We start from the raw sequence: 26,952 nt of genomic DNA, 5'->3' as shown, positions 1-26,952 counted from the left end.
CTCAATGTGATCTAGTTGAAAAATTTATTTTGTTTTAGAGTTGTATGTTGGGTTGGAGCCTTCAAGGTACCAGAAGAAAATAACTCAACTATCCTATTAGAAACTACAGTCCTCATACACTTTTATTTACCAGTTCTGCTCATCTACAGTATCAGAGGTCTGTATCCTACTTCATTTTCAGAATTTTCCAAATGCCTCTTAATACTCAGTGCTGCAATTTTGATATTGCCAAACCCTGCACAAGTTACATAGAACAGAAGGATTTTATTTTCTGTTTATGCATCTGTGTTTAGGACCCAATGAAAGAACAATAGAGTGGAATTGAGGAGATCTAGGTTTTTGTTCCCAGTTGGCCAGAAAATAATTGTGGCCCCTTGGAAAAGTCAGTTATTCTGGGGCCTCTTTACTTTTGTTTCCACAGAGTCTACTAGATGACCCCAAATAACATTTGAATTGTCTGCAGTAATAGTTTAGATGTCCTTGGTATTCTAAGATAAATGAACACAATTACACATAAAGCTGTGCAGCATCTCTCACTACGTTTTTAGAGCTTCCTCTATTTTATAGATGATAAGCTGACAGAGATATAGCAGAAGTGAATAATTTGACCAGAGGCTCCATAGTAAATGGAACTAAAACATAAGTTTCTTTCCCTTCTTGAGCTCACTTAGCCAATACATAGGTCGTTGAATATTTAACTGCATTTTAAAGGAGGCTGTTCTTAAAGGCCTTCCAACCAACAGCAGGAAGTATTGAAATTCCTGAAAGATCCCTAACTTTGAGAGATTTCCAGCTCTATTTTCATGTCAAACATGTTGTATAAGTGTTCAGATAATAACATCTCAATGCTTCTCTGAACTAAAGTTCTGAACCTCATAAGGTTTGCTCCTTGCTGGCTTAAGTTTATCCCAGATATCAAGGAGCAAACCAAGGAGAAAAGAAAAGTTTTCTATTTCAAAATAGAAAAGTGGTTAACTGGGTTTTGATGCCAAATAACTGTATGTTTACCTATAACACATTAATTTATTGTACCTACTAATTGTGTTCTCTTTGGGAAACGCAAAAGTATTTGAGGCATAGGCTGTTGGTTTTTTTCTATTTTCTGCAGACTGTAAGCTTCTGTGGTAAAACTATATTTCACTAGCATCTGTAACCAGAACTGAACACAATGTCTATGAAACAGTCAATAAATAAGCAACAGATAAATTGACAGATAGAGACATGACTTTATTTCCAAATGAACACATTATTAAGAAAGATCCAAGGCATAAGCAAAGAGAAAAATTGTATTTCCAGTCACAGAGTGGCAACTGACATATTTATAAATGATACAGATAACAAGTGCTACAGCGATTCGAAAGAGGCATAAAAGTTCTTATTGGATTTCCATAGGATAAACCATGCGAAAAAAAGGGAGAGATGGATTTTGAGTTATTGGTGGGGGGTGGGGTAGTCACAAGCCTAATCTTGATTTTTAAATCAAATTTGCAAAGTGATTATATTACAGGTAAAATAATGAAATAACTCACTATACTGAGACTTGCAGAGTTTATGATGGTTGTCCAAGATACAAAAACAAGTAATTATGGACCAGAATTTTAACCAAGTCCTGATGATCTCAAAACCCCAAGTCCTTTCTCTGTCATTAAGTTGCCTTTGACAGTAATTTTTGGTGGAATGGTAGAAACTGGCTATAGGATGTGGATGGAAAATAATACCATTGAGGACTGGTGAAATATGTATCAGTGGTGCTTTAGAATGAATGGCCCCTATCCTGTTATCAATGAATGAGGAGAACTCATTAAAAGGTTCAATGAAAAGACTAACTGACAAGAGTGACATTAGCAAAATGGCAGACTAGGAATCTCTAAGCTCTGAAAACACCAAAAACACCAAGGAAGAACCAGAAACTGGCTGAACTAACCTTATAGAAGCTCTGAAAAAAAGTCAAAGATTTACAGCAAATGAATGTACACTCAATCAGGAAAAGGCCACCTTCATATGGTAGGATATTTTAAGGTGTTTTCACCTGCCTTTGCCCAAATTCCCATCTCCCTTCTGTGTTTCATGGTCTTGGCCTGGAAGAGGTGGCAGCCCAGCTACCAGTTCTCCCCCTCAAACTGGAGAGAGTGGAGAAGATTTTATCTGCAATGTTCTAAACTGTTCAGGGACTGCTCAAAGGCCTGGTTTCTATTTCGCATAACTCACATCTTAGGTGGTATAAGTACCAGGCTCTGCTTTTGAAAGCCGCAGGGAGACTTCAGACCTGATGATGTCTATGACAAAAGATTACAGGTAGAGACATAGAATACACCATCTAAGGCCCTGAGGAGAATCTAGGGTAAGACTCTTTGGAAAATTAGGACGTTTGAGAGAAGTCATGTATATTTTAGAGTTGAGAAGGCCAATTTCAGACCCTGGAAAGATGAATACTCAGAAAATACCTTAAACTTCCACCTTTAGCTGATCCCTAGGCTCAGAGAAAATCCAGCTAATCAGTGAAGTACTGTCCTAGACAGAGTCTGTCTTCAAAAACTGGAAGATGTGTCTGTTTTTCAGATGCTCACCTTTCAACAATTACAACAAATTACAAGGCATGCAAAGAAACAAGAAAACATGACCTACTTAAGGGAACAAAATAAATTGTCAAAAACTATTGATGAGAAAGCCTACAAAAAAGAATGAAAAAAGTCAAAAAAGCTGCAGATACCTGTGGCACCCCATTAAGAGGACCAATATATGCATTATGAGAGTTCAAGAAGGCAAAGAGAGAGAACAAAGGGCAAAGGGATTATTTGAAGAAATAATGTCTAAAAATCTCCAAATTTGATTAAAGGTATGAATCTACAAATCCAAGAAGCTCAATAGACTCTATGTGAGCTAAACTCAAACTACACTGAAACACATCATTACCAAACTGTTGAAAAACAAAAACAAGGAAAAAGGAACATGAAAGCAGCAATAAAGAAGTGATTTATCATGTGCCAATCATCAGCAGTAAGATTATCAACCAATTTATTAGGAAGAAACTTTGGAATCCAGTGTTGGTTGGCTAATATATTTAAAGTACTAAAAGAAAAACAAAACTGTAAACTGATAATTCTATGTGCAACAAAACTGTCCACCAGAATGAGGGAAAAATTCAGACATTTTCAGATAAGCAAAATCTGAGGGGTTTATTCCCACTAGCTCTGCTTTACAAGAAATGATAAAGGGAGACTTTCAGGTTGAAATGGAAGGATGCTACATAGCAACTCAAAGCCAGCCTTTATCAAACTTTTCTAAAACTCAAAGAACAGGAAATCACTTTCTAGCTTTTCCTGTAGGGCCAGCATTATCCTGATGCTGAAGCCAGACAAAAATGCTACAAAAAAAATACAGATCAATAACTCTTATGAAAATTAATGTAAAAAACTTTAAAATTTCAACAAAATATGAACAAACTGAATTCAGCAGCATGTGATTATACACCTATGATCAAGTGGGATTTGTTTCTGGAATGCAAGGATGTTTCAACATATGAAAATTCATCAAATACATCATATGATTTAGCAATTCCACTTCCAAGTATATACGCAAAATAATTGATATCAGGGACTTGAGCATATATTTGTAAACCAATGTTCATAGAAGCATTATTCACAATAGCTAAAAGCTGGAAACTGACCAACTGTCCAATTATGGAATAATGGATCAATAAAATGTGATATATACATGCATACCTTATTTTATTAAACTTCACATTATTGTGCTTCACAGATACTGCATTTTTTACTAATTGAAGATTTGTGACAACCCTGCATCAAGTAAGTCTATTGGTACCATTTTTCCAACAGCATGTGCTCACTTTGTTTCTCTATGTCACATTTTGATAATTGCCAAAATATTTTGAACTTTTTCCTTACTATTTTATGTGTTACGGTGATTAGTATCAGTAATCTTTGATGTTACTACTATATTAATACTTTTCTAGGTCTGCCATAACAAAACTCAGTTGCCACTCTATATTTGTGGGAAATTGGTTCCAGTACCCCCATGAATACCAAACTCCAGGGATGCTCAACTCTCTTATATAAAGTGGCATAGCATTTATTAGCATAGAACCCAAAAATGCAAAAGCCACAGTTACGTTTGCACCAACCTAGTAATTACTTTGGAGCGTCACAAACCTCACCCATATAAGATAGCCAACTTAATCAATAAATGTTGTATGTGCTCTGACTGTTCCATGACCAGCAGTTCTGCTATCTTTTCCCCTCTCCTTGGGTTTTCCTATCCTTGAAACACAATAATATGGAAATTAGGCCAATTAATAACCATACGGTGGCTATAAGTGTTCAAGTGAAAGAAAAAAATTACAAGTCTCTCATTTAAATCAAAAGGATTATGCTTAGTGAGGAATGCATGTCAAAAGTTGAAATAGGCCAAAAGCTAGGCTTGTTGTACCAAACAGCCAAGTTGTGAATGCAAAAGAAAAATTCTTGAAAAAAGTGTTACTGCAGTGATAAGAAAGTGAAATAGACTTATTGCTGATATGGAGAAAGTTTTAGTGGTTTGGATAGAAGATTAAACCAGCCATGACATTCTCTTAAGCCAAAGCCTAATCTAGTGCATGTCCCTAAATGTCTTCAATTCTTTGAAGGCTGAGAGAGGTGAGGAAACAGCAGAATAAAAGTTTGAATCTAACACAGGCTTGTTCATAGGTTTAAGGAAAGAAATCATCTTCGTAAGATGAAAGTACAAAGTGAAGCAGTAAGTGCTGATGTAAAACTGCAGCAGGTTATTCAAAAGATCTAGCTAAGATAATTGATGAAGGTGGCTACACTAAACAACAGACTTTCAATGTAGATGAAACAGTCTTCTATTGGAAGATGTCATCTAGGACTTTCATAGCTAGAAGAAGTCACTGCCTGGCTTCAAAGTTTCAAAGGACACAGTGATTCTCTTTTTAGGGGCTAATGCAATTGATGACTTTAAGTTGAAGCCAATGCTCATTTACTATCCAAAAATCCTAGGGCCCTTAAGAATTATGCTAAATCTACTCTGTCTTTGCTCTATAGTTGGAGCAACAAAGTCAGGATGACAGCACATCTGCTTACAGAATGGTTTACTGAATATTTTAAGCCTACTGAAGAGACCTATACCTCAGGGAAAAAAAAGATTTCTTTCACAACATTACTGTTCATTGACAATGCACCTAGTCATTCAAGAGTTCTTGAATGGGGACGTACAAGGAGATTAATATTGTTTTCATGCCTGCTAACACAACATCCATTCGGCAGCCCATGGATCAAGGAGTAATTTCAACTTTCAAATTTTATTATTTAAGAAATACATTTTGTAAGGCTATAGCTGTCATAGATAGTGATTCCCCTAATGGATCTGGCAAAGTACATTGAAAACTTCCTGGAAAGGACTCCCCATTATGGATGGCATTACGAACATTTGTGATTTATGGAAGGAGGTGAAAAATCAACAAGAACAGTATGGATGTTCTTATTTTAAGACATTGCCACAGCCACCCCAGCCTTCAATAACCACCACTATGATCTGTCAGCAGCCATCAGCATTGAGGCAAGACTCTCTACTAGCAAAGATTACAGTTCGGCCGAACAAAGTGATTCATGCCTGTAATCCCAACAATTTGGGAGGCCGAGGCGGGCAGATCACTTAAGTTCAGGAGTTTGAGACCAGACTGGCCAACATGGTGAAAACCTGTCTCTATTAAAAATACAAAACAATTAGCCAGGTGTGATGGAGCATGCCTGTAATCCTAGCTACTTGGGAGGCTGAGGTGGGAGGATGGATTGAACCCAGGAGGCAGAGGTTGCAGTGAGCTGAGATCCCAACATTGCACTCCAGCCTGGGCGACAGAGAAAGACTCTGTCACTTCAACTAGGTGGGAGGGAGGTGGCATCTAGGACCAATCTCTAGTTAACAGAGCTTAAGATTACAGCATCACAGATCTAAATAACCACAGCAGAGTCAAGAGTACTTTTTATCCAAGAATTGGAGAGGTTAGTAGAGTAAGAAGATTCCATTAAGAAGCTCTCATTTAGGTAGACCAGGAAAGAGAATAGAGATGCTTGGAGCTAGTTTAATTTATTTTTTGGAGAGACAGGGTCTTGCTATTCAGCCCAGGTTGATCTCGAACTCCAGGCCTCAAGCAATCCTCTTGCCTTGGCCTCCCAAAGTGCTGGGATAACAGGCATGGGCCACCACACCTGGCCTATTTTAATTTATTTTTATAGTGAACAAAAATATAACACAACAATTCTCCTCATTGCTCTTTAACAGTAAAACTGGAGAAATACAAATTTATTATACTTTAACAATTCATAAACATTATTCAAAGCTTTTTATACATTTCTTGCATTTTGATAACCAGCATTTCTGGTTACAGAGACTTTGCCACAACTTTTTACTGGTGGAAAGCTGTTTAGAAAAGCTTTCTTTCCACCAGTAAGAAAGTGATCTATTAATATTATATAAATTTGATAATTTTATAAGCAGGAACTAAAAAGCCTCCATGGTGATGATATTTTAATCCAAATATCTCTGTTGTCAGCTACGAAAACACAAAAATATAACTGAAATCCCATTAACAATATTAACAATTTTATTGCCTACAAATTTAATTGACTTAGTAGTAGTCTTTAGAAGGGTGATTTTTTTTTTTTTTTTTTTTTTTTTTTTTTGAGCTTTGCCAAGATGGCTGACTACAAACAGCCAGGAAGAGCTTCTCCCATCTGGAGAGACCAGACCATCAGGTAGACTGGCACACTCTGAGCAGATCTGAAAGTAGTTTCTGAATGACTTTTGGGCATTGGGAGTTGACAGAGTGAGGATACAGGCTGCAGGATAAAAGGAGAGATAGCTGGGAAACCTGCATGGGGTTTCTAAGAACTGGCACTCATACCTCACCATTAGCAGCTCCTAGGAAAGGAGCAAGTGAAACAGGTGTGGACTGGCCAACTGTAGCCATGGTCCTCTGGGATTGTAGCTGCAGCAGACCCCATGATCCCCACAGACATCTGAGCTGGTAGGGAGAACTGCCCCGAGAGTTTGCAGAGGCAGAACTCCGGCCTGCACAGAGCCCAGGAGGTTTGGCATGGGAATGGCTGCAGTGGAGAATGGTTATTGGTGCCCATCCTCCAAAGCTCAACATACTCCCCCAGGTAGCTTTAGCTTTTATTAGCTGCTAGATGTGGACAAAGCAGGGCTGTCTTGCCAGTGGGGTGAGGCCAATGTGATCTGAACATTCCTATATATGTCAGCCTCTCCCAGGGTCCCTGCCTGGCTGCACCCATTAGCAGCACAGCCTCAGCTTGCTAGTGGCCACCACCACAGCTTTTTCACGGACAGACATCACCTACCCATCATAACACTTTTGAAGCTAGATCCCCACCGATCCCCACCAGCATGGACCAACCCACAGCCTTCCTTGTCCTGTGCCCACTCACCCTCAGCCTCCCCACAACTAACCCACTGCTGCACATGTGCATGGGGCCAGCCACTGCCCCATCAGCATGCATACATGCACAGACTTGCAGATGCACATACACCTGCAGATCCATAACCAGTGCATATGCACACAAGGACCCCTGCCACTTTGCTGGCATGCGTATGTGAAGGAGGTCACTACCGCCCCCCTGGGGTGCTTTTGCCAGCAGCCTCCATTGGAATTTTGATGCCAGCAGGCTGGGAACCCCTTAACCCCTCTAGTGCAGCAGGTGCTTAACCTTGAGAGGCCAAATAACAAAGCTGCAGGCGGCCTGATCCCAGCCCCCAAGAGTTAGGGCATGCAGCCCAAGAATGCCAAGATAAAATTTGGCCCCCTGAAAGCATGTAGAAATGATGCCACTTGACTAAACCCAACCCATACCACAGTCAAATGCTTAAAGGCATCAAGGAATACAAAAGCAAAAAGCCTCATCCAAAAGACAACAACTTCAAAGAATAAGGGAACATTAGACCACTCAGATCAAAATGAACCAGCACAAGAACTTTGGCAACTCCAAAAGCCAGAGTATCTTCTTACCTCCAAATGACTGCACTGGCTCCCCAGCAATGTTTCTTAACCAGGCTGAAATGACAGACATAGAATTCAGAATCTTGATGGCAAGGAAACTCATTGAGATAAAATAAGGTTGAAATTCAATCCAAGGAAAACAATAAAATGGCCCAATAGTTTAAAGATGACATAGACATTTTAAGAAAGCACCAAACTGAACTCTTGGAAATAAAAAATTCACTATGGAAATTACAGAATTCAGCTTGAAGCATTAATAACAGGATAGATCAAGCTGAGGAAAGAATCTGAGAGCTTGAAATTCCTTTGAACCAGCAAAGGCAGTCAAAAAAAATTGTTAATGATTTTTTAAAATGAACAAAACCTCCAAGAAATATGGAATTACGTAAAGAGATCAAACCTATGACTCTTTTGCATTCCTGGAATAGATGTGGATGAGAAAGCGATTTGGAAAACATTTGAGGATATTGTCCATGAAAATTTTGCCAACCTTGCTAGAGAGGTTGACATGCAAATTCAGGAAATTGAGAGAAGTCCTGCAAAATACTGTACAAGATGGCCATCCCTAAGACATGTAATCCTCAGATTCTACAAAGTCTACACAAAAGAAAAAATAATACAGGCAGATAGACAGCATGGGCAGGTCACATGTAAAGAGAACACCATCAGGCTAACAGTAGACCATTCCGCAGAAAACTTACAAGCCAGAAGAGATTGGAGTATGTATTCAGCATCCTTAAAGAAAAGAAATATCAACCATGCATTTCATATTCAGCAAAACTAACCTTCACAAGTGAAGTGGAAATAAAATCTTTTTCAGAGAAGCAAATGCTAAGGGACTTCATTATCACCAGTCCTACCTTAGAAGAGGTCCTTAAGGGAGTGCTAAATATGGAAACAAAAAACAGTTCCCTGCTACCACAAAAAAAACACTTAAATACACTGCCAACTGACACTATAAAGCAAGTACATAATCAAGTTTACATAACAACCGGCTAACAACACAACAACAATATCAAATCCTCACATACAAATATTAACATTGAGTATAAACAGGTTAAATGCCCCACTTAATAGGCACAAAGTGGCAAATTGGATAAAGAATTAAGACACTACTGTATGCTGTCTTCAACAGACCCATCTCACATGCAATGTCATCCATAGGCTCAAAGATAAGGAATGGAGAGAGAGCTATCAAGCAAATAGAAAACAAAGAACAGAAGTCACTATTCTTATTTCAAAAAAAAAAAAAAAACAGATTTTAAGCCCATAACAATAAAAAAGACAAAGATAGGCATTACATAATGATGAAGGGTTCAATTCAGTAAGAAGACTCAACTATCTTAAATATATATGCACCCACACTAGAGCACACAGATTCAAAAAGCAAGTTCTTAGAGACCTAAGAAGAGACTTAGATAATGGTACAATAATAGTGGGAGACTTGAACACCACACTGATAATGTTAGACTGATCATCAAGACAGAAAACTAATTAAAATATTTAGGACCCAAACTCAACACTTGACCAAATGGACCTAACAGACATCTACAGAATACTCTACCCAATAACAAGAGAATATACATTCTTCTCATCTGCCCATAGCACATACTCCAAGATCAACCCCACAATCAGCCATAAAAAATTCTCAACAAATTCAAAAAAACCAAAATCATACCAACCACACTCCTGGACCACAGCACATTAAAAACTTAAATTAATACTAAGAAGATCTCTCAAACCATACAATTAAATAGAAATTAAACAGCTTGCTTCTGAATGACTTTTGGGTAAAGAATAAAATGAAGGCAAAAATTAAAATTTTCCTTTTTTGTATGTTGTATCAAAGCAAAGATACACATACAAGAATCTCTGAGACACAGCTAAACAGTGTTAAGAGGAAAGTTTATAGCACTAAATGCCTACATCAAGAAATTAGAAAGATTTCAAATTAACAAGGTAACATCACACTTTTGAGGAACTAGAGAAAAAAGAGCAAACTAATTCCAAAGTTACCAAAAGAAAAGAAATAACCAATATCAGAGCTGAATTGGATGAAATTGAGGTGGGAAAAGCCATACAGAAGATCAATTAAACCAACAGTTGGTTTATTGAAAGAATAAATAAGATTGGTATACCACTAGCTAATGAAAAAAAGAAGATCCGAATAAACACAACCAGAAATGACAAAGATGACATTGCCACTGACCCCACGAAAATACAAAAAAAATCAGAGATTCTTATGAATACATCTATGCATGCAAACTAGAAAACCTACAAGAAATGAAGAAATTCCTGGAAACATATAAGATCCCAAGGTTGAACCAGGAAGAAACTGAAACTCTGAACAGACCAATAACAAGTTCCAAAATTGAATCAGTAATAAAAAGCCCGCCAACCACAGAAAACCATGCACCAGACAGATTCACAACTAAATTCTATCACATGTATAAAGAGCAGGTACCAGCCCTACTGAAACTATTCCAAAAAAATGAAAATAAGGGACTTCTCCCTATCTCATTCTACAATGATAGCATTATTCTGATACCAAAACCTTGCAGAGTCACAGTGAAAAAATAAAACATCCCGCCAATATCCCTGATGAACATAGATGCAAAAATCCTCAACAAAGTATTAGTACACCCAATCCAACAACATATCAAAAAGCCAATTTACCACAAACAGGCAAGATTTATTCCTAAGATACAAGTTTTTTTCAACATATGCAAATCAACACATGTGATTCATCACATAAACCTAACTAAAAACAAAAACCATATGATCATCTCAATAGATGCAGAAAAGGCTTTCTACAAAATTCAACATCCCTTCACGTTAAAAAAAAATCCCCAACAAACTAGGCATTGAAAGAATATACCTCAAAATAATAAAAGCCATCTCTGACAAACCCACATCCAACATCATAGACAGCAGACAAAAATTGGAAGTGTTCCCCTTGAGAACCAGAACAAGAGAAGAATGCCCACTCTCACCATTTCTATTCAACATAGTACTGAAAGTCTTAGCCACAGCAATCAGGCAAGAAAAAGAAATATAAGGCATCCAAATAGGAAGAGAAGAAGTCAACCTATCTTTCTTCACAGATTATATGATTCTATACCTAGAAAACCCCATAGTTCTGCTCAAAAGCTCCAAGAATAAAGAACTTCAGCAAAGTTTCAGGATACAAAATCAATTCTATACAATAGTTACATCCAAGTTGACTGCCAAGTCAAGAATGCAACCACATTCACAATAGATAAAAAAATACTAACATGGCTAGGAATACAGCCAACTAGGGAGGTGAAAGATCTCTACAGTGAGAATTATAAAACACTGCTGAAAGAAATCAGAGATGACACAAACAAATGGAAAAAATGTGCCATGGTCATGGATAGGAAGAATCAATATTGCTAAAATGCCTTATTGCCCAAAGTGATTTACAGATTCAGTGCTATTTCTATCAAACTACCAATGTCATTTTTGACAGAACTAGAAAAACTATTCTAAACTTTATATGTTATTAAGTAAGAGACTTAATACCCAAAGCCATCCTAAGCAAAAAGAACAAAGCCAGAGGCATCAGATAACCCAACCTCAAAATATACTACAAGGCTACAGTAACCAAAATGGCATGGTACTGGTACAAAAACAGACACATAGACCAGTGGAACAGCACACAGAACCCAGAAATAAAGATGCAGATCGACAACCATCTGATCTTTGACAAAGTCATCAAAAACAAGCAATAAAGAAATGACTCCCTATTTAATAAATGGTGCTGGGATAACTGGTTAGTCATATGCAGAAGATTAATATTGTACCCCTCCCTTTTGCCATATACAAAAATCAACTCGAGGGAATAAAGACTTAAATGTGAGACCTAAAACTATAAAAACTCTAAAAGAAAACCTAGGGAATATCATTTTGGACATAGGCCTTGGCAAAGATTTCATGATGGAGATGCTGTAAGCAATTGCAAAAACCAACAATTGACAAATGGAACTTAATTAAACTAAAGAGCTTCTGTACAGCAAAAGAAGCCAAGAATAAACAGACAGCTACAGAATGGGAGAAAATGTTTGCTAACTATGCATCTGACAAAGGTCTAGTATCTGGAAACTATTAGGAATTTATGCAAATTGACAGGTTTAAAAAAAAAAAAACAAAAACCCAAACAACTCCTTTAAAAAATGGGCAAAGGACATGAACACTTCTTTTAAAAAGACATGCATGTGACTAACAAGCATATGAAAAAATGCTCAGCATAAATGCAAATCAAAACCACAATGAGGTATCATCTCACACCAGTCAGAATGGCTATTATGAAAAAACAAACAAATGAACAAAAAAAAAAACAGAAAATAACAGATGTTTGTGAGGTTGCAGAGAAAAGGGAACACTTATACATTGCTGGTGGGAATGTAAATTAGTGCAGCCACTGTGGAAAGCTGTTTGGAGGTTTCTCAAAGAACTTGGCGCTACCATTCAATTCAGCAATCCCTTTACTGGGTATATACCCAAAGGAATATAAATCATTCTACCAAAGGACACATGCACACATATGTTCACTGCAGGGCTATTCACAATGGCAAAACATGGACTCAGCCTAGATGTCCATCAACAACGAACTTGATAAAGAAAATGTCGTACATTTATACCATGGAATACTACACAGCCATAAAAAATAATGAGATCATGTCCTTTTCAGCAACATAAATGTAGCTGGAGGCCATCATGCTAAACAAATTAATGCAGGAACAGAAAACCAAATACTGCATGTTCTCATTTATATTATTATATTAGTGAGAGCTAAACATTGATTACACATGGACACAAAGAAGGGAAAAATAGGCACTGGGGTCTATCAGAGGGTGGAGAGTGGGAGGAGGGTGAGGATCAAAAAATTACCTGTCAGATACTATGCTTATGGCCTAGCTGACAAAATAATCTGTAGACTAAATGCCTGCAACATGAAATTTACCCGTGTAAAAAACTTGCACATGTACCCCTTGAGTCTAAAATAAAAGTTGGAAAAAAAGAATCCTATCAAAAAAAAATAGACATTGAGGACTGCTAGAGAGATAAGTGAGGGAGGGGGAAAAGTGCTGAAAAATTACCTATTGGGGTACTATGCTTGCCACCTGGGTGACAGGGTAATTTATACCCCAAACCTCAGCATCACACAATATACCCATGTAATAAACCTGCATATGTACCCCTTAATCTAAAATAAAAGTTGAAATTATAAAATGAAAAATAGTGCTGAAATTAAGAAACCCTGCTCTAGGATACTTGGAGGCCTAAATCATGACTTGCTCATCATTGTATCTCCAGAATGGTGTCTGGCAATAGACGGAATTAGATAAATCATTTAAGAGGACCAAAGGCAGTAAGTACTCTATAGAATATCATCATTTAGGGAGGTTTATTGAAAAGAACATGCACTTTCACCTCATCTGATTTTTACGTCATTCACAACATGCTCTTTCTATTCCAATCCTTTAAATGTTAGTGACCCTGAGAATTTTCTCATTGGCCTTTTCTTTTCTTGTATCCTCTTATTTCCTCTTTTCCTATTCTTTTTGGAGTCTCATGCTCATAGACTTCCTAAATAATCTCTTCCAATTGTATAACTCACTATGTATATTAGAAGACCACAAAGTTCTATTTTCAGCTCAGACATCTCTCTAGGGCTCTAGTATTACCTATTCACATGTGAATGCTCACAGTCTCCTTTCTGTACAGAATCCCTATACACACCACTCATGATGAACACAAGACATACAAATCAGATCTCCCTCCCAATTCCCTGTTTCACAGATGAATGACCAAAAACCCTGTTTGTTGCCCAACACCTGGACTCTTCTCTGACCTCTCAACCCCATTTTCAATCCTTACCATGTGTTGTAAACTCTACTTCTTAAACAGACTAAATTGATGATGAATTTATACCTTGTCTTCAGCTTGACCCCTAGAAACACATTTCTTACCTGGATCCTGTCCACTGTCTCTTATCTTGCCTTCATGTTTCCATTTTTGCCTCTTCCAGTCCCTTCTTAGAGTCACCTCCTTGATCTTTCTATAAATACATATCTTCTCATATCCCTCTCTATCTTAAAATTCTAAGATTTAAGTATATCAATAAAATCTAAACTTCCTAGCTCTAAAATGCAAGACAACTTATGATTTTTTCAGCTCACCTTTATAAATCTTTTCCTTCTTCACTCTGAGTTTTTCTTTCTTTCTTTTTTTTTTTTTTTTGCCACCTTCCATCCCACCCACAACACTCTGAGTTTCCTTCAATGCTTCTATGCACATGCTGTTCCCACTGTCTGAAACACCCTCCCCCTCACAGTCACCTAGTTAGTGGAGAAAGCTTGCTGTTTTCCTTACTATTTGTGATGGTCCATTTCCTGTGTCAACTTGGCTAGACTGTAGAATCTAGTTATTCAAACACTAATCTAGGTGTTGCTGTGAAGTATTTTGTAGATTGGATTAATGTCTATAATTAGTTGGCTTTACAGGAGGAAAATTATCCTGGATAATCTGGGTGAGCTTCATCCAAGCAGTTGAAGGCCTTAAGAGCAAAACTGAAGTTTCCCTGAGGAAGCAAAAACTTCCCCTGTGAACTGCATCAGCCGCTGGTTGAGATTTTCAGTTTGCCCTTCCTGATGATCCACCCTACAGATTCTTGATTAGCCTAGTCAGTCCCCACAATCACATAAATCTCACTTTACACACACACACACACACACACACACACACACACACACATGCAATATACATTCTACTGGTTCTGTTTCTCTGTTGAAACCCTGGCTGGTATGCTACTCATGCCTCTCAATCTGACATTCTGCACACAGGAGGAAGCATTATAATAAACAGGCTTGCTCTCTCTCTTGCTGTCTCTCTCTCTCTCCCCCCCCCTCAACTGTTCCCCAAGCTCACTCTTTTCCAAGGAAGAAGTAGTGACTATGGTAAATAATTTAAATAGCCAGGGCTGGTATTCAAAGCCTCATGCTGTTTTACTAATGAGTGGAGTTACTCTGTCTTGTAACGGGAAACAAGACTAGTATCCTGCTCAAGCATGTACAACTGAGTGGGATGCTTCTGTGGTTTAGATAGGATTCGTGTGATCCCTGCCAAGTCTCATGTTGAAATTTGATCCTCAGTGTTGGAGATGGGGGCTGATGGGAAGTGTTTGGGTCTTGGGGGTAGAATCCCTCATGAATAGCTTGGTGCCATTCTCATGGAAATGAATGAGTTCTTGCTTGATTAGTTCTTATGAGAACTGATGGTTAAAAAGAGCTTGGTACCTCCCTCCCTCCCCTCTCTCACTTCCTCTTTTACCATGTGATCTGCATATGCCAGGTCTCCTTCACCTTCCACCATGAATGGAAGCAGCCTAAAGCCTAAAGCTCTCACCAGAAGCAGATGCTGGCACTATATTTCTTGTACAGTCTGCAGAACTGTGAATTAAATAAACCTTTTTTCTTTATAAGTTCCCTAGCCTCAGGTATTCCTTTGTGACAACACAAATGGGCTAAGACAGAAGATTGGTAGCAAGGAGTGGAATGCTGCTGTAAAGATACCTGAAAATGTGGAGCAGCTTCAGAACTGAATAATGGGCAGAGGTTGGAAAAGTTTGAAGGGCTTATGAAAAGAAAGACAAGGGAAAGTGAAATTTCTTAGAGATTGATTAAGTGGTTGTAAGTAAAATGTTGATAGAGATATGGACAGTGAAGGCCAGGCTGACAAGGTCTCAGATGGAAATGAGGAACTTATTGGGAACTGGAGCCAAGGCCACTCTTGTTACATTGTAGCAAAGAACTTGGCCACATTGTGTTCATGCCCAAGAGCTTTGTGGAAGGCAAGTTTATCAATCCTAATATCAGCCTTTCACGAAGGCTAGAGTGTACAACATGTTCACTTAAACTCAATTGGAACAATTTTCCCATCATGAAGTTCAACATACTGCCATATGCTCCTACCTGAGCCTTACATAAAGCCAAAGCTTCCTTGCCTGAACCGCTGCTGAGAACTTTCTTGTTCTGAATCCTGACAAGTGAAGACCTCTGCCTGCCATGTGCTTCTGCTCCCAAACTTGCAGTGACTGTGGATTTCTTCAGCTCCTTCTGGCTGACATAACCTCCCCAAACCTGTGACTCAGTGGTCCCTGAGAAATAATGAACCTAAAAGCTTTTCCTTTTCTCAGTTTTCTGGAACAAGAAATGTCTAAGCAGCAAAGCATTCAAGAAATGTCATAGCTGCTTTTAGCAGCTTACGATCAGATATGGGAGCAAAGAAATGACCTAAAGTTGGAATTTATAATTAAAGAGTAAACAGAGTGTAAACATTTGGAACAACTTGCTAGAGAGATTAGCAAGAATAAAATGGAGCCTGACGCCTGTAATCCCAGCACTTTGGGAGGCCAAGGCGGGTGGATCACGAAGTCAGGAGATCGAGACCATCCTGGCTAACACGGTGAAACCCCATCTCTACTAAAAATACAAAAAATTAGCCAGGTGTGGTGAAAGAAAAGAAAGACAAGGGAAAGTGAAAAGCTGTAGTCCCAACTACTTGGGAGGCTGAGGCAGGAGAATGGCGTGAACCCAAGAGGCAGAGCTTGCAGTGAGCCAAGATCGTGCCACTGCACTCCAGAGCCTGGGCAACAGAGCGAGACTACGTCTCAAAAAAAAAAAAAAAAAAAAAAAGGGGGAGCCGGGTGCTAACAGTCAAGACAATAAGGACAAGGCTCTGAAGGCACTTCAGAAATCTTTGAGGCTACCCTTTCCATTATAATCCCAGAGGTCTAGGAGGGCAGAACAGTTTTGGGGAACCGGTCCAGGGTGTCACTGCCCTGTGCCACTTCAGGATGCTGCTCCCTATCTCCCTGCCACTCCAGCTCCAGCCACAGCTCAAAAGGACCCCAGGTACTGTACAGGCTGCTGCTCCAGAAGGCATAAGCCATAAGCCTTGGAAGCTTCCATATGGTGTTAAATCTGCAGGCTCCCAGAATTCAAGAGTGATGGAGGCTTGGCAGCTTCTACCTAGATTTCAGAGGATATATAGAAAACTCTGGGTGCCCAGGTAGAAGCCTGATGCAGGAGCCCATGCAGAGAACCTCTACTAAGGCAATGCCAAGGAGAAATATAGAGTTGGAGCTCCCACAGAGAATGCCCTCCAGAGCCCTGCCTAGTGGAGCTGTGGAGAGGGCTGCCATGCTCCAGACCCCAGAATGATAGAACCACTAGCAGCATGCACCCTCAACCTAGAAGCTGCAGGCACCAGACTGCAACCCATGAGAGCAGCCACATGGGCTGCACCCAGCAAAGCCATGGGGGTGTGGATGCCCAACACCTTGGGAGCCCACCGCTCACACCAGTGTGCCCAGGATGTGGGACATGGAGTCAAAAGAGATTATTTTGGAGCTTCAAGAATTAATTTCTTGGCTGGGCACAATGGCTCATGCCTGTAATCCCAACACTTTGGGAAACTGTGATCAGATAACTGCTTGAGACCAGGAGTTCAAAACCAGCCTGGGCAACATAGTGAGACCCCATTTGTACAAATGGCTTTTTGTTGTTGTTCTTGTTGTTGTTTAATTTGCCAGGTGTGGTGATGCATGCCTGTGGTCCCAGATAGGAGGGTGAGGTGGGAGGGTTGCTCGAGCTTGGAGGTTGAGACTGCAGTGAGCCGTGATCATACCACTGCACTCTAGCCTTGGTCACAGAGTAAGACCCTGCCTCAGAACAAAAGAAAAAACAAACAAAAAAAAGATTTAATGTCTGCCCTGCTGAGTTTCAGACTTGTGTAGGGCCTATTGCCCTTTTCTTTTGGCTGATTTCTCCTTCTTGAAATGGAAATGTTTACCCAATGTCTGTATCACCATTATATCTTGGAAGTAAATTACTTGTTTTTTATTTTACAGGCTCACAGCTTAAGAGACTTGCCTTGAGTTTCAGATAAAACTTTACACTTTGGACTTTTGAGTTGATGATAGAACAAGTTAAGACTTTTAAGGACTATTAGAATGGATGATTGTATTTTGCATGTGAGAAAAACATGAGATTTGGAAGACCAGGGGCAAAATCCTGTGGTTTGGGTATGATTTGTTTGGCCCCACCAAGTCTCATGTTGAAATTTGATCTCCAATATTGGAGGTGGGGCCTGATAGGAGGTGTTTGGTTTGTGGGTGCAGATCCCTCATGAATGGCTTGGTGCAGTTCTCAGGTAATGAGTGAGTGGTTGCTCTATTAGTACTTGTGAGAGCTGGTTGTTAGAAAGAGCCTGGCACCTCTCTCCCCTCTCTTGTTTCCTCTCTTGCCATATAATCTCTGCACACACCAGCTCCCCTTTGCCTTCCACCATGAGTAAAAGCTTCCTGAAGCCCTCACCAGGGACAGATGTTGGTCCCATGCTTTCTGTGCAATCTGCAGAACAAAGAGCCAAATCAACCTCTTTTCTTTATAAATTATTCAGCCTCAGGTATTCCTTTATAGCAATACAAACAGGCTAATACTGACACATATCTACATATCTGCATGGGACCCACAAACTGTCTTTTACAGGCAAGCTTTTAGTCCTTGTTTATGGAGCTATTTGGGACAAAGGACAAGACATTCATTTGACCACTTTTAGTAGAAGGCAGGATCTCCATGCCTCCAAAGCATAAACTAAATGATCAGCTTCCTTTTTCACTCCCACATGCTCAAGAGAAGCATGAGCTTTTTTCTAGTTCCATTGGTTATGGTGAGTGAGATGCAGGCCACACTCCTCTCTCTGTTCCAATTCTTCTGCTGCTTACAGTATAGATCATTATGGCAGCTCTAGAATGGCAAGGCCAAGGAATCTGGACCTAGCAATCATAGGCCCCAGCAATTGAGAATCATCTGCACCTGTGCCAGGGATCCTAATGCAGTTGGCCACAGGTGGAATTATAACTAAAAGGAACTCACTGTTTATTTGGAATCTCAAAATGAATAAGCAGGGATCTGGTCTGGAGCAGTGATAAAGACTTCTCATCTGGCATCAGTTAAGTTTTCTTGGACCATCTAATTTCTCCAGGAATTCAGGATCTCACAGAGCCTTTCACAGACTACAGCCCTAGAAAGAATAAGGCCTTAGGCCAGGCGCAGTGGCTAATGCGTGTAATCCCAGCACTTTGGGAGGCTGAGGCAGGTGGATCACCTGAGGTCAGGAGTTCAAGATTAGCCTGACCAACATGGAGAAACCCCATCTATATTAAAAAAATACAAAATTAGCTGGGTGTGGTGGTGCATGCCTGTAATCCCAGCTACTCGGGAGGCTGAGGCAGGAGAATCATTTTAACCCGGGAGGAGGAGGTTGCGGTGAGCTGAGATCGCGCCATTGCACTCCAGCCTGGGGAACAAGAATGAAACTCTGAAGAAAAGGAAGGAAGGAAGGAAGGAAGGAAGGAAGGAAGGAAGGAAGGAAGGAAGGAAGGAGAAAGAAAAAGGCCTTTAATAGAGTTAAAGAAGACTCATCTCAAGGGCCTAGAAACATTCAAATGTTGGAGAATTCAAATGGATGAGATGTTTGGAGAGTTGAGCATGTGAGAGGCAAGGTTACTTGCTTAGTTTTTCCCCTTAGTCCATTGCTATGGATTTAATGTATCAGGACATGAGTGGTTAAAGGGATTTTGTGCTGCCACTTGGGCAGCTAAATTTATTCAAAGCCTGGGGGAATTAAGAAAAAAATTGGAAAAAGGAAAAGCTTTTGGGGTTCTTATTTCTCAGGGACCACTGAATCACATGTTTTGGGGGTTATGTCAGCCAGAATGAGCTAAAGAAATCCACAGTTACTGCAAGTTTGAGAAAAGAAGCACATGGCAGGCAGAGGTCTTCACTTCTCAGGATTCGGAAAGAGAAAGTTCTCAGCAGCGGCGCAGGCGAAGGAAGCTTTGGCCTTATGTAAGGCTCGGGTAGGAGCATATGGCAGTATGTTGAACCTCATGATGGAAAATTTTTCCAATTGAGTTTAAGTGAACATGTTGTATACTCCAGACAGCTGGCATAGAGTAACTGGCACACAGGCAAATCCAAAGACAAGATGATTTTTCCCTTCGTACTTTTTTTTTTCCTCTGTGCTACTTCCTCCACATAACAACACCAACTCTCTGCTTTGATCCATTGCTGGCTAAAGTAAGAGGGGAACATCGCTTCTATTTGTGAAATGCTTTTGCTGTGGAGATTATGTATAAATGGTGTTTGTATGGGTCTGATGCTCTGATCAATCATCTCATGAGTCAGGGTGACTTTTTGACCCTTTGGGAACCTGGGACACATTAGAGCTCTGGGGTTGGCTGAATCTACTCTTAGGAGGATATAGCAGCTGCAGCACTTCCCTAGAAATCAGAGCAGCCTGCAACAGCCAGGCAAGACTGACTCTGAGCAGAATGGGAGATGGAGGAGGAAGGTATTTTAGAATTATGCTTCTTTGGTTGACAAGGGAAAGGGGAGTTCCATTTTTATTTCACTTTTGAGCTCTAATTTCTTCTAGGACTTTAGTAAAGAGACAAGTTATCTAGTCTTGATATTGGGGAACCAATAGTGCATTATTTTGATCCAGTCCCTAATCTTGGATAAGCTATTTTGGTTAGTGTGCCTGGGTATTGGCCGAGGCATGAACTCAGCCTAAAATTCAGCTTGGCCTTTGAAATAAGTTAACATCTTTTTGTAACCCTTCTCTATTCTACTGGAGTAAAAACTGAACTGCATGGCTCTCTAGGGCCAGGACACGATCCTCAGAGTCTTGTCGGGTATTGGGCAGTGGCCCAGGAGAAGGAGCAGAGTGGCCCTGGTGCTGCTGACCCCTTCTCTCTGGGGACAGCTATGTGTCCTTGGCTGATCATATGCTTGACCATCAGTCCAAAAGTTTGAGAGAGAACAGAAAGCTGAGGAGAATTTGGGAACACCTGGCCACCTCTCGACCTGTCTATGCTCATGCTGTCTCACTGTGCAGGGATGTGTTGGCAGGAGAGATTCTGGTTTTTCTCCACTCACATCTTTATCCACTCACCCTTCAGGGATGGAGAGGAAGTCGCTAGCCTAATAGGTGAGAATTTGAGGCCCTCAGTTTGCCTCACAGCACTAGTGGTGCAGTTACTGGGCTCACGCTCCCGCCCCAGGGTCTGGGCCAAGGGAGTGAGATGGTGGGTACTGGGAGATGACAGGAGATGTCCATGTTCATGTTGAGGAATGTTCTATCCCAAACATTGTCTAGAAGTGTCAGAGCATGATGATAATATGAAGCAGAGGACTGTCATTACTACCACTGTCTTTAAATTCTCTCCAGACAATGCACCCCCTATTGCAGGCACCAGGACAGACCACACCCACTGCCCTTCCTGGGTGCACCACTGGGTAGAGGTCCCCAAGGCTTCCCTCTCATATACTACATTATATTCCAGATTCACCCAGCCCTCTCTATCTCTTTCTTGCCACCCTAGCTACCACCATCGTCTGTCTTCTCTTTTGGACTTTTTTTTTTTTTTTGAGATGGAGTCTCACTCTGTCTCCCAGTCTGGAGTGCAATGGCGCCTTCTTGGCTCACTGCAACCTCTGCCTCCTGGGTTCAAGCAATTCTCCTACCTCAGCCTCTCGAGTAGCTGGGATCACAGGCATGCACCACCAGGCCTGGGTAATTTTTTTGTATTTTTAGTAGAGAAGGGATTTCACCATGTTGCCGAGGCTCGTCTCAAACTCCTGACCTCAGATGATCCATCCGCCTCGGCCTCCCAAAGTGCTGGGATTACAGGCATGAGCCACCACGCCCAACCTCTTTTGGACTTCTATAAGATAAGTCCTCCTCATTGTCCTTCCTGCTTCCTATTTGCCCATTTCATTCCATTCTCCTCACGGCAAGTAGAGTGAGAATTCTAAACTTAACCCCTGCCCCCCGTAGTGTCCCATCACACTGAAAACCACATCCAGCATCTTTATGCCAGTCCTCAAAGCCCTGCTCATTCTAGTCCTCTGTTACCAAGTGGTCACAAGGCTTTAGCCATACTGGTTGACTTAATCAGTTCAGGCTGATTAACAAAATACCACAGACTGTGTGGTTCAAACAATATGCACTTATTTTCTCACAGTTCTGGAGCCTGGACGTCCAAGTCAAGGTGGCTGCAAGTTTAGTCTCCTCACATAATCTCCTCACTGTCTCCTCACAGTGTCTTTCCTCTGTGCACACACATCCCTGGGTCTCTTCCTATAGGAACACCAATTCTATTGGATTAGGGCCCCACCTTTATGACCTCAGAAAGCTTTAATTACCACTTTAAAGGCCCTGTCTCCAAATACAGTCACATTGAAGATCAGGGCTTGAACAGATGAATTTTGGGAGAACACTATTCAATCCCTAACGCTGGCTTCCTGCCCCCAGGACCTTCGGCCATGCTGTGCCCTCTGCTTGCAAGACCTCTCCAGGTCTTGGCATGGCCAGCTCTCTCTTGTCATTTAGCATTTAGCTTGAATGTCATATCTCTGGAGTGACCCTCTGGCCACTGATCTCAATATCCCCCAGCCACTTGCCATCACTTCGCCCGTTTTGATTCCACCACAGTACTTGCTCTCTCCTGCTATTGATCATATATCTGTGTGTTTGCTTGTTGCCTGCCTTCCTCCATCAAAATAAAAATTCTTTGAGAGCAAAGGCCTTGCCTGCCATGCCCACTGATTGCTACTGTGTTCCCAGAGGCACACAGCAGCTGCCTAACAAACATCCATTAAATGAATGAAATAAAATTGCCTTTGCCTTCAGAGTTAAACTGATACATTGATTCATAATGAGGTAAGTCAGACAGCTTTCCAAACTGAAAAATAAACTATCATTGGTGCCCAAAGAAGATCTTCCTCTGATCAAGTTAGCAGAGTGTAGCTCGAGGCCAAGTTGCAGGGCATTAGAAAGTTAAAACACTGGCAAAATTCTTGCTGAAGTGCCTTCCAAAACAAGTGAGATGGTTCACACCACCATCAGGAAGGCACGCGTATGCTGGGTTCCCACCCTCTCACCAATGCCATGTGGGATCAAACTCATAAATATTTATCAATTTTATGAGTAAAATGATATCTTGTTTTAATTTTCATTTCTTTAGTGATGAGTAAGATTGTGTATCTTTTCATTTGCTCATTAACCCATTGTATTTTTTCCCTGCCACTTATCTTTTCCTTTACCTAGTTTTACATTTTTTAATTCATCGTTTACTTATTGGTTTGCTGGAACACTGTGAACCTAAAATAAAATGCCTTATTTATCAAACTAAAAATATATGCGTACATTCTTTAAACCAGAAATTATACTTTTAGGCGGTTATCCTTTCATTGTTGTGAGATCAAGCAGTTGCACCTCAAGTGCATTCACTGGTATAATTTCTAGCAGGACAGACCACTTCATTCCACATTGGTGCCCCACTCATAAGGCAAGATAGATTTGCCTTAGTGCACAAAAATACATCTGCACAAGGAAGTCCACCGCAGTTTTGCTGTAGTAGCTGCAAAATAAAATCTGCCTAAATGTTCATCACCAGGGACTGGTTGCCAAAGGTGTTCCTGTTAATGAAACTGTTCACAGTGGTTAATAGTTACAGTAAGAGAAGAGGAAGCAAGTGAGAAAGAGATCTTAAGGATTCAAAGGGTTTTATGTTTTTTTATGACTTTTTTAGAGCAATTCTAGGTTCGCAGCAAAATTGAGAGGAAGTTACAGAGATATCCAATATATCCCTTGCCCCCATAACGTGAATACAACCTCCCCCATTATGAGCATCCTCCACCAGAGTAGTACATGTGTTGTAACTGATGAATCTACAGTGACACATCACATCACCCAAAGTTCATAGTATACAACAGGGTTCGCTCTTGCTTTTGTACATTTCATGGGCTTGAGCAAATGTATAATGACACATATTCATTATACATTTGTGTAATTACAGTATCCTGCAGAGTATTTTCACTACTTTAAAGTTCTCTGTGCATCACCTATGCAACCCTAACCCCCAACCCCAAACCCTCTGGCAACCACGGATCCTTCTACTGTCTTCGTAGTTTCATCTTTCCCAGAAAGTCATATAATTGAAACTATAAGGTATTGTTTCATTTTTAAAACAGGCCTTAAAGAAGCAAATCTCTTTTTGTCATCCCTCTAGCTCTCTGCAGATATTCAAAATTGCCAATAGCTGTCCAGAGTTTTCTCTATTACCTATTTATTTGAAAACATAGAATACTTCTTTAAATTCTAGAATCAATCTTGACTCATTAAAAGGTATTAATTTTTGCATCAGGCCATTCTCTTGCCACTTATTAAGCCTAGCTGTGAGGGAGGCAGTGCATTAAGGCTTGTTGCTCTGCATGCAATATTACGCCACTAAAGGCACATTACAAGAATTCTATTTGCATTCAAGCATTTCCACACAAAGCAATGGCTCACATACAGTGTGAAAATTGAGTGTGCACCACTCTCAAAACTTGGAATTCTTGCCAGGGTTGAAGAGGCTTCCACTGGAGCTACCTGTTCTGAAAGTATTTTGCATCCAAGCCAACTGCTTTTTGGTAGCCCCCTCTCTGCAGTCCAGGTGTGCATCCCCAGAAAAGTATGCCTTATTGCATCTTCGGCACACTCCTCACACCCAGGACCTGTGCTCAAGCCACCAAACCATGCTGGTTCCTAAGAGCATCTCTGCAAACCAGATGTCTCTTTGTATGGTACATGCTGGGAGGATGAGTGGGGCACCAATGTGGAATGAAGTGGTCTCTCCTGCTAGAAATTATATCAGTGAATGCACTTGAAGTGCAACTGCTTGATCTCACAACAATGAAAGGATAAATGGACACAAATTTAGCTGCTTTTGATATGCTGAAGACAGGCCCCCATTTTTATTTATTTCTGAGGCTTAATGTTAACAAGAATAGAAAAGTGGAACTGTTATTACCACCCTGTGACTTTTGAGCTGGGCATGGTTTGGGGCATTGAAATTAGAGTAGCCTTGACTCATCTACTCCTCAACTCATTTCCAACACCGTTTTCCATTACACACTTTCAAATCTACTCGATTGAAGAGCCATCCACACATTCAACTGAAAAAGATTAAACTCCCCTGGTCTCCACACCTCTCCCTGATTTCCAAGCATTCAGGATAAGACTGCCATCCTGGGCCCCACATCACCACTGTCAGGAATAAAGAGAAAGGCTCAGAACACTCCCAGCAAGACTCCACCACTCACTGTCCTGGAACACTCCAAGCCTTCTCCTCAGTGCTTACATTGAGAACATCAAGGCAAATCTTGTTTTGCCATTCTCTCATGTACATCAAACTTCACAAGGAGCCTGCAGCTCCCAATCAACTCTGATCTTCCTGGACCCTTATTCTCAATTATCTCTATAGTCTCCCTTTTCTCATCCACTCTGCCACTCATCCCAAATACCTGAAACCAGTCCACACTGTCTTCTGGAAGTCATGCTCAATTGTTAGCTCCTCCTTACTTCTTCTCAGAACTTTTTTTCACTTCTCGCTGTAAATGGACAGACTCTCAGGAAACCACTTGCTTTTACCCAACAGTCTGAAAGTGGTAGCTGTGGTATCTTGCAAGGTTCTCGTAATGCCAGATCTGGAGGTAGGGGCAGGTGTTCTGCTTTCATACTGCCACTGGAACATCCTTTTTCCCGCCACAAGAACAAACAACAACACAAAGTTCTGATCTTTTACTACCATGTGATTAGTCCTTATCAAGCACCATTTTAGCTTATTCCTGTTACCTACAGATCCACAGGTCACTCCCGTAATTCCTTGAAGATTTTAGCACCTAACTCACCACCACTTCTCCAACATATTTGGTAATTTCAATATCCATATATATATATGATCTTTTCAATGTCCTAGACTCGGTTTTTCGAGGCCCTCTTTTCCAACTCTCACATTTTCCACCCTGCCTCAACCACTCCCTCCAAATGCCATACTCTATCCTTATCATTACTAGTAAAGCAATCCATAATTACAATTTCAACCATTCTGTCTTTCCAGCTCACTCTCACCAATGCCCCAACTCCAAGAAACCTTGACCCCACTAGGAGCTATTAGCCATTGACTGCTTAAGCTTTTCTTGGTCCCTCAATTTCCTCCCCCACCTAGATTAGATCTGATGGTCCATCATCTCACACTCTTGCATACATTCTTAACAATCTTGTTAAGAAGATTAACAAGGCCCAAGGCCAGGTTAAATCAACTCAGTTTACTCTGCACACCAACACAGATGGCCATGGCTGGAGAAAGCCACACAGCTTGCTGACTGATCTCATTTTAAGTTGATGACCCCTACCTTCAAAAAGGTCTCGAGCTCTGCCCATCAATCATTCAATATTTCCATAATCCATTCACTCCCCTGTTACCCTAAACTGGTGATTTTCAAACTTGAGACTGCCACAGAATCACCTGGAGGATGTGTGGAAACTCAGATTGCTGGGTCCTGACCCCTAAAGTTTCTGAATCAGGCAATCTAAGGTGGGCTTAAGAAACTGCATTTCGAAGCCAGGAGCGGTGGCTCATGCCTGTAATCCCAGCACTTTGTGAGGTCGAGGCAGGTGGATCACGAGGTCAGGAGATCAAGACCATCCTGGCTAACATGGTGAAACCCTGTCTCTACTAAAAATACAAAAAAATTAGCCGAGCGTGGTGGTGGGCATCTGTAGTCCCAGCTACTCGGGAGGCTGAGGTAGGAGAACGGCGTGAACCCAGGAGGCGGAGTTTGCAGTGAGCCAAGATCGCGCCACTGCACTCCAGCCTGGGTGACAGAGCGAGACTCCATCTCAAAAAAAAAAAAAAAAAAAAAAAAAGAAACTGCATTTCAAACAAGTTCCCAGATGATGCTGGCCCTGCTAATCTGGACCACACATTGATAACCACTGCC

General features: G+C 40.7%; 1 pseudogene; it reads right to left on the bottom strand.

Moving 5' to 3' along the window:
- The window catches only part of LOC117981598 (ankyrin repeat domain-containing protein 36B-like), a 62,148-nt pseudogene that overhangs the window by 5,679 nt on the left and 29,517 nt on the right, over positions 1–26,952 (bottom strand).

This window comes from Pan paniscus, chromosome 11, assembly GCF_029289425.2.
Source record: "Pan paniscus chromosome 11, NHGRI_mPanPan1-v2.0_pri, whole genome shotgun sequence".
Taxonomy (NCBI): domain Eukaryota; kingdom Metazoa; phylum Chordata; class Mammalia; order Primates; family Hominidae; genus Pan; species Pan paniscus.
Note: the sequence above shows the minus strand (reverse complement) of the source record. Positions and strands in the feature narration are given on the sequence as shown.